The sequence below is a fragment of the Pseudophryne corroboree genome, chromosome 1, assembly GCF_028390025.1.
Source record: "Pseudophryne corroboree isolate aPseCor3 chromosome 1, aPseCor3.hap2, whole genome shotgun sequence".
NCBI classification, from domain to species: Eukaryota; Metazoa; Chordata; class Amphibia; order Anura; family Myobatrachidae; genus Pseudophryne; species Pseudophryne corroboree.
The window spans coordinates 985,980,683-985,993,890 of NC_086444.1; positions in this window are offsets into that span (position 1 = coordinate 985,980,683).

The window sequence follows — 13,208 nt, forward strand, 5'->3', positions numbered from 1 at the left end:
CAATACTGTACCACACATGAGACTTATCTACAAGCTACAAGAATCAGGGCTAGGAAGCACAATATGCACTTGGGTCAAAAACTGGTTAGATAACAGGGAGCAGCGCGTTGTGGTTAATGGATCTTTTTCAACTTGGACTGAAGTGCTAAGTGGTGTGCCGCAAGGCTCAGTATTAGGACCGCTATTGTTCAATATTTTCATTAACGACCTAACAGAAGGTCTAGAGAGCATGGTGTCAATTTTTGCAGATGATACCAAATTGTGTAAGGCTATAAATACAGAGGAGGATGCCGAGTCTCTTCAGAATGACTTAGTTAAATTAGAAGCATGGGCAGCCAAATGGAGAATGCGCTTCAACACAGACAAGTGTAAGGTAATGCACTGTGGTAACAAGAACAAAAATTACACCTACCTACTAAATGGGGTAAAATTAGGGGATTCTGTACTGGAAAAGGACTTAGGTGTCCTCATAGATAGCAAGCTAAGCAGTAGTACCCAAAGTAGGACTGCAGCAAAGAAGGCTAATAAGATATTAGCATGCATAAAACGGGGTATTGATGCTAGGGACGAGAGTATTATACTCCCGTTATATAAATCACTAGTGAGGCCATACCTTGAATACTGTGTAAAATTCTGGGCACCGTACTACAAAAAGGATATCCTGGAGCTTGAAAAGGTACAGAGGAGGGCGACCAAACTAATTAAGGGCATGGAGACGATGGAACACAAGGAAAGGCTTGAAAGACTAGGCATGTTTACATTAGAAAAGCGGAGACTAAGAGGGGATATGATCAACATCTACAAATATATAAGGGGACAATACACAGAGCTTGCGCGGGACCTGTTTTTGGTTAGTTCAACACAGAGGACTCGTGGACACTCGCTCAGGTTAGAGGAGAGGAGAATCCGCACAATACGGCGTAAAGGCTTTTTCACGGTAAGGACAATACGTGTTTGGAATTCCCTGCCCGAGGGAGTTGTAATGGCGGAATCTGTCAACACCTTTAAGAATGGGTTAGATAAATTCCTAATGGATAAGGATATCCAGGGGTATGGTGCATAGTCATGCATTAAAGTTACTATAAATAGGGATAAAATGCAGCATCAGTCAGAAATTTTAGTCAAATCATCATGCATAGGAGACCACAAATAGGTTGAACTCGATGGACAATTGTCTTTTTTCAACGTCAGATACTATGTTACTATGTTACTATGAAATAAAATGCAAATAGATGTTTGAGATCTGAAGTACAACTGCATAAAACCCTGGTCTGCATATTAAGTGACTTGCAAAAAGTTTAATCTTGCCTGATACTGTACATTAGTCACTTGACATTCATTGATATAAGTTATACAAAGTTATACTGTCAGGAGAATACATACTAAACATTTGGGAAATCCATGGAGTTCAAACAAATATAAATAGTGAGCAATCTGCAATGTTGTGGTTTATTTATTAATGTTCTGAGCTTGATTTAAATAGGTTCATCTTGCTATATCATTTGGTTGTCAATATTGGCCCTCAGGAGTTTATCATTTGAGGACATGGTGCCTTTTAGTGTTCTGTATACTATTTATTCTGTAAATGAGATATCATATTGGAAATTGTGGCTGTTAATGGTCCTCATTTTAACACTTAGTTAAGAGGAAACATTAAAACACATAACACAAGCAATGCTACAATTTACATTAAATTAATTTAAATGACATATAGACCATGCCACTGTATTGAAAGAGTTACCCATAAATTTTTTTTGAATCTACTCTGTTTTTTTGATAATTTAGAAAATGAAAGAGAAAGCATTTGGTTGCCGCATGCGGCAGTGTATTTTCTACTCAATTATCTAGTTAACAGTTTTCAAACATCGATATTTGTCCTCGCCGTGATAGTTAATGTGGGTTACACATAGGTCCATAGGCATACAGTATGCGTGTGCAAGTGCCAAGACTGAGGAAGCCACAACAGGATCTCTATATGTCACTGACTACCCCAAACATACAGACAGAAAGCTTTGAGCTGTGGTTAATTTTCCAAGCTCCTTGCCAAGATCCTTCAAAACCTGCGTACAAGCATACCTAGAAGAATTGATGCTGTCTTGAAAGCAAAGGGTGGTCACACTGAATACTATATTTATTTGATTTAGATTTCTCCTCTGATCATTCACTTTGCATTTTTTTAATTGATAAAAATAACCTAATAAGACTTCTGTTTTTGAAACCATTCTTACTTTGCAGCATTTACTCCACACATGCCTAAAACTTCTGGAGATTGCTGTACATACTCACGGGGGTGGTGACAGGGTGGCAGAGCTGAGTGCTGGGTGATGTTTGGGAGATCAATGGTGGTGACAGCAGAGTGGCAGATTTTTTTACTGTGGAAGGGGGGGGGGGGGGTATTGCAGTCCTGTAGCCCCTAGGTAAAATCCACCACTGGTTGGGAACGAATTGCAGTGACAGCTTTGCAGCATCATTAGCAAACCCCTGTGACATGAAATAATAATGTATATATAGCTCAGCTCTTTAGTAGCACAACTATCTTCAGCACGCAGCAGTTTTTAGAGCACATGTATTCAACTCTTGTATTATATCTCTATAAATGGCACGCTCTTCACAGATTACCAAATTCAGGGCCTGAATTTGATATTTACATAAGTCTCCAATGTTTAGTGATCTGTGCATGCACAGAAACAGCATCGCACCACAAGTGCAGATCTGGTCCTGCAATGTCACAGTGCCCCAAAAGCTGCAGCATGATTGACATTCTGCTGGCATTTGTGGGGCAGTGATAGGGAGTGTTCCAGGAAACAGGGGCATATCAGCTTCCCTGGCCCTGGCAGTTTGAATTTGCTGGACATCCTGAGTAACCTGAGGATTACTAAAATGTATGATGTTCAGACAGCCAGAGCATCACAACAGTTTGCAGTGGGCATCTTTTTACTTTTGCATATTTTAACACAGATTCTGTGTACAAAGACACAATGACTTTGCTATTAGGGTCCACCTCTGAAACAGCCATTTAGTCTTTTGGCATGTGTTTAACTTTGGCAAATACTGTATATCAATGTTAGATTACATCTCACTTAGGGGGTAATTCAGAGTTGATCGCAGCAGTAAATTTGTTAGCAGTTGGGCAAAACCATGTGCACTGCAGGTGGGGCAGATATAACATATGCAGAGAGAGTTAGATTTGGGTGGGTTATTTTGTTTCTGTGCAGGGTAAAATACTGGCTGCTTTATTTTTACTCTACAATTTAGATTTCAGTTTGAACACACCCCACCCAAATCTAACTCTCTCTGCACATGTTATATCTTCCCCCCTGCAGTGCACATGGTTTTGCCCAACTGTTAACAAATTTGCTGGTGCGATCAACTCTGAATTAGACCCTTAGAACTGAGGCTTTTCCCTTGTGCAGCACAACTCACTGTCAGCCTCTGCGGATCATACTGCACAGTGGGGGTAATTCAGACCTGATCATAGCAGCAAATTTGTTAGCAGTTGGGCAAAACCATGTGCACTGCAGGTGTTGCAGATATAACATTTGCAGAGAGAGTTAGATTTCGGTGGGTTATTTTGTTTCTGTGCAGAGGAAATACTGCCTGCTTTATTTTACACTGCCATTTATATTTCAGGTTGAACACACCCAAATCTAACTCTCTCTGCACATGTTATATATCCCCCCCCCACCCCTGCAGTGCACATGGTTTTGCCCAACAGCTAACAAATTTGCTGCTACGATCAGGTCTGAATTACCCCCAATGGGCCTAATTCAGATCTGATCGCAGCAGCAAATTTTTTAGCTAATGGGCACTGCAGGTGTGGCAGATATAACATGTGCAGAGAGAGTTAGATTTAGGTGGGGTGTGTTCAAACTGAAATCTAAATTGCAGTGTAAAAATAAAGTAGCTAGTATTTATCCTGCACAGAAACAAGTTAACCCACCCAAATCTAACTCTAATTTGCTGCTGCAATCAACTCTGAATTATGCCCAATGTCTCTCACACGCTGCTGGAACTTCTCTCCTCTCAGACATGCAACACCTCAACCTGATCTTCAGCTCCACTCCTTGTAATCTGCCAGGCTCAACTGCGCGTGTCCAACAACAACAATGTCCATAGGCTTTTATGTATGTCAGGGGTATCAAACATGATCAGTGTGTTACAGTCAAGCAGCTACTGTAGTCACAATAAGGTGTGGTGAAAATCTCTCTCCATTTCCAATACCTAAACCTGGATTTATAAACAGACCACAGCAATATTAAAATCAAATATAAAAATCTGTTTATTTTGAGAGACCCCACAAGAGTGCCCACAGTGGGTCTGAATTAGAGGTTGACACAGTCACATTCTTTTGCCGCAGCTGCATCTGTATCTTTATGCTAATGTCGCGGGTAAAGGTCTTCGCACTAATGTGCCCATTGGCTTTGGTGCTAATCATTGACTGTGCTTATTAAGACACACCATTATTTGCAGCATTGAAATTGTACAAGCTGTACGGAGGTGCAGTACCCTGTCTGAACATGGCAGCCTGTGTCAGTGCAACTGCGTGTTTAGATGCACATGCTGACTGCAACACGACAGCGTCTGGCTAGCCAACCCCCTGTTACCACCCGGAAATGCCCATCAAAATTGCATCTCTCGGCATATAATTTCGTTCTGTGCAGTGCGACTCAGATGCAAATGCAGATTTCAAACATCAGCCATTGCATGTGCCATCGTCACTGCATCCACCTTTGCATCAGGGCAATTTTAAATCAACCACCGGTCCGTCGGCCAATCAGAGCTCACGGACCAGCAGCGGCAGCTGCTGACGGACCATGAGCTTTGTCTGACTGACTAACCGGCGGCTTCAGGCAGGGGACAGGCGGAGACGGGAGTGAAGGGAAGGAGAGGCGCACACTGCACTCTCCCCCCTCACACAGAGAGCAGCGTCAGAGGCGGCGGCAGCGCAGGAGCATAAGGACGAAGCTGGCTGTGGTGAGCAGCACTACAGGAGCCGGATATGTGTATTTGGCATTGTGTGATGAGCATGTGTATCTGGCACTGTGTGGGGGGCATATGTATCTGGCACTGTGTGTGGGGGGCATATGTATCTGGCACTGTGTGTGGGGGGCATATGTATCTGGCACTGTTTGGGGGCATATGTATCTGGCACTGTTTGGGGGGCATATGTACTGTAACTGGCACTGTGTGGGGGAGCATATTTATCTGGCACTGTGTGGGGGGCATATATATCTAGCACTGTGTGGGGGCATATGTATCTGGCACTGTGTGATGGGCATGTGTATCTGGCACTGTGTGTAAGGCATATGTATCTGGCAATGTGTGTGTGGGGCTTATGTATCTGGCACTGGTTGGGGGGCATATGTACTGAATCTGGCACTTTGTGGGGGGGCATATGTATCTGGCACTGTGTGTGGGAGGTATATGTGTCTGGCACTGTTTGAGGGGCATATGTATCTGGCACTGTTTGGAGGCCATATGTATATGGCACTGTGTGTGTGGGCATATGTATCTGCACTGTGTGGGGGAATATGTATCTGGCACTGTGTGGGGGGCATATGTATCTAACCCTGTATGGGCGGCATATGTGACTGGCCTGTGTGGGGGGCATATGTATCTGGCCCTGTTTGGGGGCATATGTATCTGGCACTGTTTGGGGAGCATATGTATCTGGCACTGTTTGGGGGGAATATGTATGTGGCACTGTGTGTGGGGCATGTGTATCTGGCATTGTGGGGGGCATATTTTGTGTATCTGGCACTGTGAGGGCATATTATGTGTATCTGGCACTGTGGGGGCATATTATGTGTATCTTGCACTGGGGGAATGTGTATATGACAATGTGTGAACATATGTGTATCTGACTATGTGGTGGCATATTATGTGTATCTGACAATGTGGGGCATATAATGTGTATCTGACAATGTGGGGTATATAATGTGTATATGGCACTGCTGGTGGCATATAATGTGTATCTGGCACTGCTGGGGGCATATAATGTGTATCTGGCACTGCTGTGGGCATATAATGTGTATCGCACTGCTGGGGGCATATAATATCTATCTGACAATGTGGGGCATATAAAGTGTATCTGGCACTGCTTGGGGCATATAATGTGTATCTGGCACTGCTGCGGGCATATAAGGTGTATCTGGCACTGCTGGGGGCATATAATGTGTATCTGGCAATGCACTACTGGGGGAATATAATGTCCATCTGGCACTGTGGGGGCATATCGGGTGCATCTGGCACTGTGGGGGCATATAATGTGCATCTGGCACTGTGGGAGCATATGTGTATCTGGCACTACTGGGGGATATAATGTGTATTTGGCACTACCGGGGGTGTATGTGTATTTGGCACTACTGGGTGTTTATGTGTATCTGGCACTGCACTACTGGGGTCATTATGTGTCTGACACTATACTGGAGACATTATGTGTAAGGAACTCTATTGTGGGCATTATGTGTAAGGCTGCTAATTGTGTGTGTAGAGGTGAAAATATATTTATTTATAGTTTGATTATATAAAGTTGCAAGACCATGCCCACTTTTTGGCGCACCCATGGTGGTGGTGGGGGGCAATTTGAAATTTTCTCACTCAGGGCACTAGTAGGCCTGGAGTTGGCCCTGCTTTGCATCATAATGAGACTAAATACTCGCCCCTAGTCCTGACCTGCTTGGGACACAGACTCATGGATTCATGAGCACCATATACAGGCTGACACTGTGATTTCAACCTGTTATCAGGTTCCACTATGTCAGTAGTATAATAGTACAGCTATCAGGAAAACTCAGAGTAGACCACAGATATCATCCTTTGTTCCTCAGCAAAACATAACAGTGATTATTCTGTTCAGTCAGAGTACTCCTTATTCCAGTGGAGGTTGCAATCTTATTTTCTTGCCACACGCCCTTGATGAAGTCAGACAGACGAAATGCGTTGGGCATAGTCACTGGCTCTCCACAATAAGATAAGCTAATACCTCTCATTTTAAAAACTTTTTTATTTCTACAAGTCTTCTCTTAAGCATTTTTAGTTTATTTTTTATATATATTTTTATATATATTTTTAAATTTATGTATTTTATGTCCTTTATGAAAAAGCATTTTATATGTACTTCAAGAAATAAAATTGTTAATTTTTCACTATAGCCATTACCACCTCTCTCTTGATTGCAACGAAGCTGCTATTTCTTCAGGAATAGTTAATCAGATACCATTGGTCGCTGACACCCCTTTCCCCCTTACTCTCTCTCTCTCTCTCTCTCTCTCTCTCTATATATATATATATATATATATACTCACACTGAACCAGTACAATTTCCAGACAGTGTGTAGAAGCTAGAGCATCATAGTGATACTTAAGGACCAGATGTGCTAAGCCCTAAAAAGTGATAAAGTGGAGTGTGATAAATGACCAGCCAATCAGCTCCTAACTGTTTGAAAAATGGCAGTTAGGAGCTATTTGGTTGCTAGTTTTTCACTGTCCATTTTTATCACTTTTCAAGGCTTAGTACATTTGGCCCTTACTGAGAGAACATACCATCTCCATGCAGCTAGAATTGGTTAAAATCAAACCCAAGTTTCCAATAAATGCATAAATTGTTGCTTTCTGTAAATGCATGATAATATCAGACAGCCCTTGAGGTGGCTTTTATTAAAACTGTTATAGTTGGCTTTGAAATTGTAGAGAACATTAATCTGCACATACTCACTTTGTATAAGGCAAAGTCTTTATCTCAAGTTACTAATTACATATAGAGACTGCAAAAATGCTTTTACAGACAGCAGGTCTACTTTTGTAGCTTTATGCAATTAGTGTCATTCTCTGGGCCTCATTTATACCTATTTATATATTCCTTAAAAAGCATAACACAATTTTTCTCTCCCTCTATCTGTACAACACTGACAGCATTTCATGGCCTACAGAGTATAACAATCACCTGAAATTAGTCTAAATTGAGCAGCAGCAAATCTCAACTAAAAGCTGGTAGCACTGTGGTAGACATACAGTACATGCTGATATGATTACAGTGTGACTCATTATCTGACAGTGCTTTTCTATCAAAAAGAAATTGATGGAAAATGTTTGTCTCGGAGCAGGTGCAGTCTACCGTAAAACCATAAAACACAATACAGACTTAAGAAAAATACCCTTTCTTCTTCGTAACAGTCTTATTTTGTCTCCTTTTCTTAATCCAACTCAGATGAGAGATACAGCACCCTGTATTACTCCAGATTTGTCAATTAATAAATATGTCAATATGGATTATAATTATTCACAGGGGAGAATAATAATTAGATTTTAATTTTGTGATTCTATGCAGTAGAGATTTAAAGTGCAAACTTTTATAATTCAGTTGTAGCTTTGGCTTACTAGTACCATTTAAGAAAGGTTCTATTGCAGGTATTCAGTCATCATGCCAACATTTAGAAAGTCAACAATCAATGCCAACATGGTCTGATTGTTGACATTCTGGATAATGTCAAATTATCTGAAAGTCAACATTGTCAATGGCGAAAACTGAAATGTTGCTACATTATTTTAGGGTTTAAATAGGGGTAGTATGTAATTAGCGTTAGGGTTATATTAAAGTTAAGGTTAGCTTGTAATTAGGTTTGAGGTTAGGCTTCAGTTTACATGCAAAATGCCACTGTCGACATTATATGTCACGTTGACATGTTACTGTAAATATAGACATAATATACCACATCCCTTTTGGATCCTAACGCTGAATGCCAATCACTCCTGATGGTTTAGTTAAACTACTGAATAGTGATGTACTGCATATATAATAACTCCTTAGCTATATAAGATCAAACTATTGACCTCATTGTGCCTTTTTGCATGTAATGGTAAGGAAATCGCATTTTGTTTATGTGAAATTATGAATTATGCAATCATTATTTACTACCACCATTTAATTTTTTTTCCGTTGTGTTGCCGGCAGATAGTTGATATACAACTAAAAGAGTATTTAAAATAAACTAAGATCTGTGCATGATTCTACAGAAGTAGTTTTAATACTATTTAAAATAAATAAGATTTAGCAGCTGAACACAGACATCAGACTCCGCAAAGAATTCAATAATCAAATATAATCATACAGTATAGGAATGGATTCAAACTGGTTTCCAACTACCTCTAGAGTAGCATGACGTAAAACATTCCTTGATAGAATGAAGTTGTGCCAACAGGGCAAATTTATTTTATGATAATTGAAGCAAACAATAACAAAAACACACTATCCATTATTATGCAGAAACTGGTGATATATTTATATTATAGATGTGTGCCAACCCCCGTTTTGTTTTTGGATCTGGATTAAATTTCGTGTTTTGCTGTGCAAAATCGCCCTCACATGTTTTGGTTTTGGATTTGTATTTTTTTTAAATGATAAAAACATCTAAAATTATGTAATTTGGGCCTTTTTTTGTTCCTACAGTATTATTAACCCCAGTAACAATAATTTCAAGTCAATTTGAACCATCTCGCAGCTCACAATATTTTTCACCAATATTGTCCAAAGGCTGGCTGGCTGGCTAAACTAAGCAACACAGCAGCAGCACAAACACATGGCAGTTATTTCAGTTTAAAAATGTGTTGCATATCACAACTCTGGCGCGCCGATCCTCCAGATATGCCAATCTGAGAATTGCCGCCCATGACACTTTCTGATTACCTCAGCGTGTGTTGTTAATCAACATGGTTACTGCCACCAGCTGAAGTGACCTTTGGGACAATGCCCAGGTCAATCTTCAGCTCTCACCCGCACACACAATTATTTATACAGTACTTGAAAAATAGGAAACATGGGCCGATTTGGGCACTTTGGAATTTTTATTTTTGACCAAAATTGAGGGTCTGGGCATTAGGGTTTAGTTTAATCACCAGATCAATTTAATTGGACAGTCCAGGCTGTTGAGTTGTGTCACCATCTCGTAGAAATCAACAGTAGAGTCTCACTAGAGTCATCAATAAATTGATGATAAAACATAATGTTAGAACAATAAATAGGAATGTTTTTCATCTCATATTAGCCAACCCCACAACAAATTCTGCTGGTGTCCCACTATCTTTTTGAGTGATGAGTACTCTTCTCAGAACTTCCAGTCCTTCATAATGGGGTATGATGGTGTATAATGATAGAACATCTATAATTTAATGTTGCCAATCTGACATCTTTGATGATGGGACCCGTCAAATAAAACTTGCACTCCAGCACACTAAAGTCTTCTCCTCCAGGAATCTTCTAAAATGTGCCTATTTCAATGGTGAGGCCTGTGTTTTTTTAATCTCTTTTATTGATCTGTCATTTATCAATAGACATGTCAGTTAGTGTGGAAGAAGATTCTAAAAGTACAAAACAGTAATTTAGTTGTAGTGAGTCTCCTAAACTTGTAAATAGAATCAGATGACTATTGCATAGATTATTTATCAAAGTGAGAAATTAGGGAATTATATTAAGGGTTCATATAAGGCTAAATATACTATGCAAATATAGAATGCAAAACTTTTTAAAGACTCTTTAGCAGTTTTAACCATTGGATTCAGGATTGGACTCGTCAGGCGAGGGACCTGGTTGAATCCCGGTGGACTCTACTGACTCAGAACCATGCCCTCACTGTTAGAGGGTGGGCTTTAGGCTTCCAAAGTGCTGTATGCTTTGCTATAACCAATGATCTTGGATTTATTATACTGTCTGCCCAGCTTGGATTCATCAAGTGGAGAATGCTTATTGGTCTCAGCCAGCATTCCTGTTATGGCTCTGGGGCATAAGCCATACATCATTGCCTGCAGGATGACCTGTTATGTGAAACAATGAGTTACTCCTTAATTATATTGAAGACTGTTCATTGTACTGTCTATCCTTAATACCTGTGTAATGTAGATAATGTGTGTGTAAACATTGAGACTCAATGGACCTCCTGAACAGAGATGAGTATTAATTGAATTTAAAAAGTCTTATACACGTGTCATCATATTCTGCTGTTTAAATGTGTTAGCCAGTTTATTGTGTTAAATACTGATTAGTTTTAATGCAAGCAGTACTGTAGCCATGTACAGAGATTCAATTTACCTGTAAGCTCCTCTGGTGCCAATCAACGTCTCAGGATGTTAAGAGCTCTGCAGTCCACTCGGTAATGACAGACAGGTTTTCTATCTGTTACATGTCACCAACCCCCCTCCCCCACATAGCCAGTCAATGAAAATGAATGGCAAAAAAAATCCCAGGTTTGTCTTTTTAGGTGTATCTCTGTCTTCCTTTGTGTGTCTCTGTCCTCTCTCCCTTCTTTATGTATGTACACCTGTCTCTCTTTTGTATGTCTCTGTATATCAGTTTCACTCCATATCTGTTTCCCTCTCCCTCTTCTTTTTAGGTATTTCTGTGCCTTTCTTACTCTTCTTTTTTGTTTTTATCTATCAGCCCAACAGTACCCCATGAGCACAGTTGAAGTAGTTTCTAGTTCCCCAGAACCCTAAGCTACAATAGCACTATCCTCATTTCAGTAACTGCACAGGAGCAGAATAAAAGCATTAAAACAAATGAACAAATATCTAAAACCCTTTATTCACTTTAAAAATGTATAAATATCTTGCTACCATCCTGAGATGGTGATAACAGGACAGGAAAGTTCCCCTCATATTGTCTGTTCTGTAGTGATGCCAAACACCTTCTCTCACTCCCTCTCTCCAATCCAATTTTATTTACATACCTTAGGGCTTTACTTCTTTCCATAGTCAGTAGCAAGCAGCTTATTTATATTCGTTATTGCCATATAGCCTCTAACTAGTGTCACTGTGGTAACCAAGTATAAATTAGACTTCTGTTTAGACTGTGTGTTTATCTTTGTTTCTGTATGTTGCTGTGTAACACACTGGTTCTTGAGTACATACACAGACTCCAGTGCATCTTACACAGCAATGCTGTGTTTGCATATCTGTGATTGCATATTATGTAATTTGTGGGAAGGACACATCCTTATAAATTGATGACCACACCTAGCCGGTGGCTGTTTGTGTCCCTTCAGAGGGGCCACTGTTATTGCATTCTCTTGGTGGCCCATTCAGGCCCCAGTCCAACACTGGCTGGTTTGAAAGGGGCAATTATATAAACAAGGCATGTTTTGCTTTGAACACTAAGTAAGTTTAGCCATGCAGAAATGAATAATGGCAAACAATATAATCATATGGATATTAACTTTACTGCATGAGCCCGTTAAATGACAACAATAGCTTCAAACTGTAAAGATTTATATTAAAGTCGAACAAGTAAATCTTGTGGACACAAGAGTATAGGATGATTAGTACTGTAAGTGGTTTTGTTATTGTGATAAGTACTGTATATCATCAACTAACAATTATATTGTTAAATATCATTAACCAATCCAAAAATATCAGTCTGAGGTCTGAAAAAAACTCAATGGGGGAGATTCAAATGTTTGAAAAGTCAGTTGGGAGTCTGTTTTTTCCTATCTAATAGACAGGAAGAAACAGACACCCAACAGACTTTTCAAACATTTGAATCTCCCCCTATGTATTTAGTCACCTGTTTCTAAATTCTCTGTGGCAATGTATCTGGAGTATACACACTAGTGACAAGTGTGGTACATATGTAGGCACAGGTTAGTGAGATGTACTGTACTGTAGATGGTGCTTTGTAATATTTTCAGCAAATGCCTGCAAATCTTTTTGGTTGCCTTCAGCAACGTACAGTATTTCACAGGTAAGTAGCAAGCTATTGGGAGCACAACACTGAACTTTTCAGTTTGACACAGCACAGTAAGCCAATTACAAATTACCACGTCAAAGACCATGCCACCTCCTAATTGCTTACATTAGCCATCACAAGTGGAGCATCTTCAGTCTAACATAGAAAAAAAAATACAGGAGAAGAAGAACAGCTCAGAGGAGAGAAGACACGCTCAATGAGGAATCTGTGCTGAAGAAGGAAGACCATAGGCTCAAGAAAGAAGAGGAAAATAAATACAGGAAGAGAAGAGAGGCACTGCTGGCTGGAAAAGGCCAGAAGATGTTGACTGCAAAGTATACGAACAGAGTTGCTATATTTTAAAAATCAAATGCCCACGCAGATTCCCCTAAGTGACCGCACACAGTCCCCCTTCTTTCTGATTGACAGACTGAGGTGTTCGTGGAGTGGTACTAGGAAAACACTGTAACGTAGCATTTTGTATGCAGATACA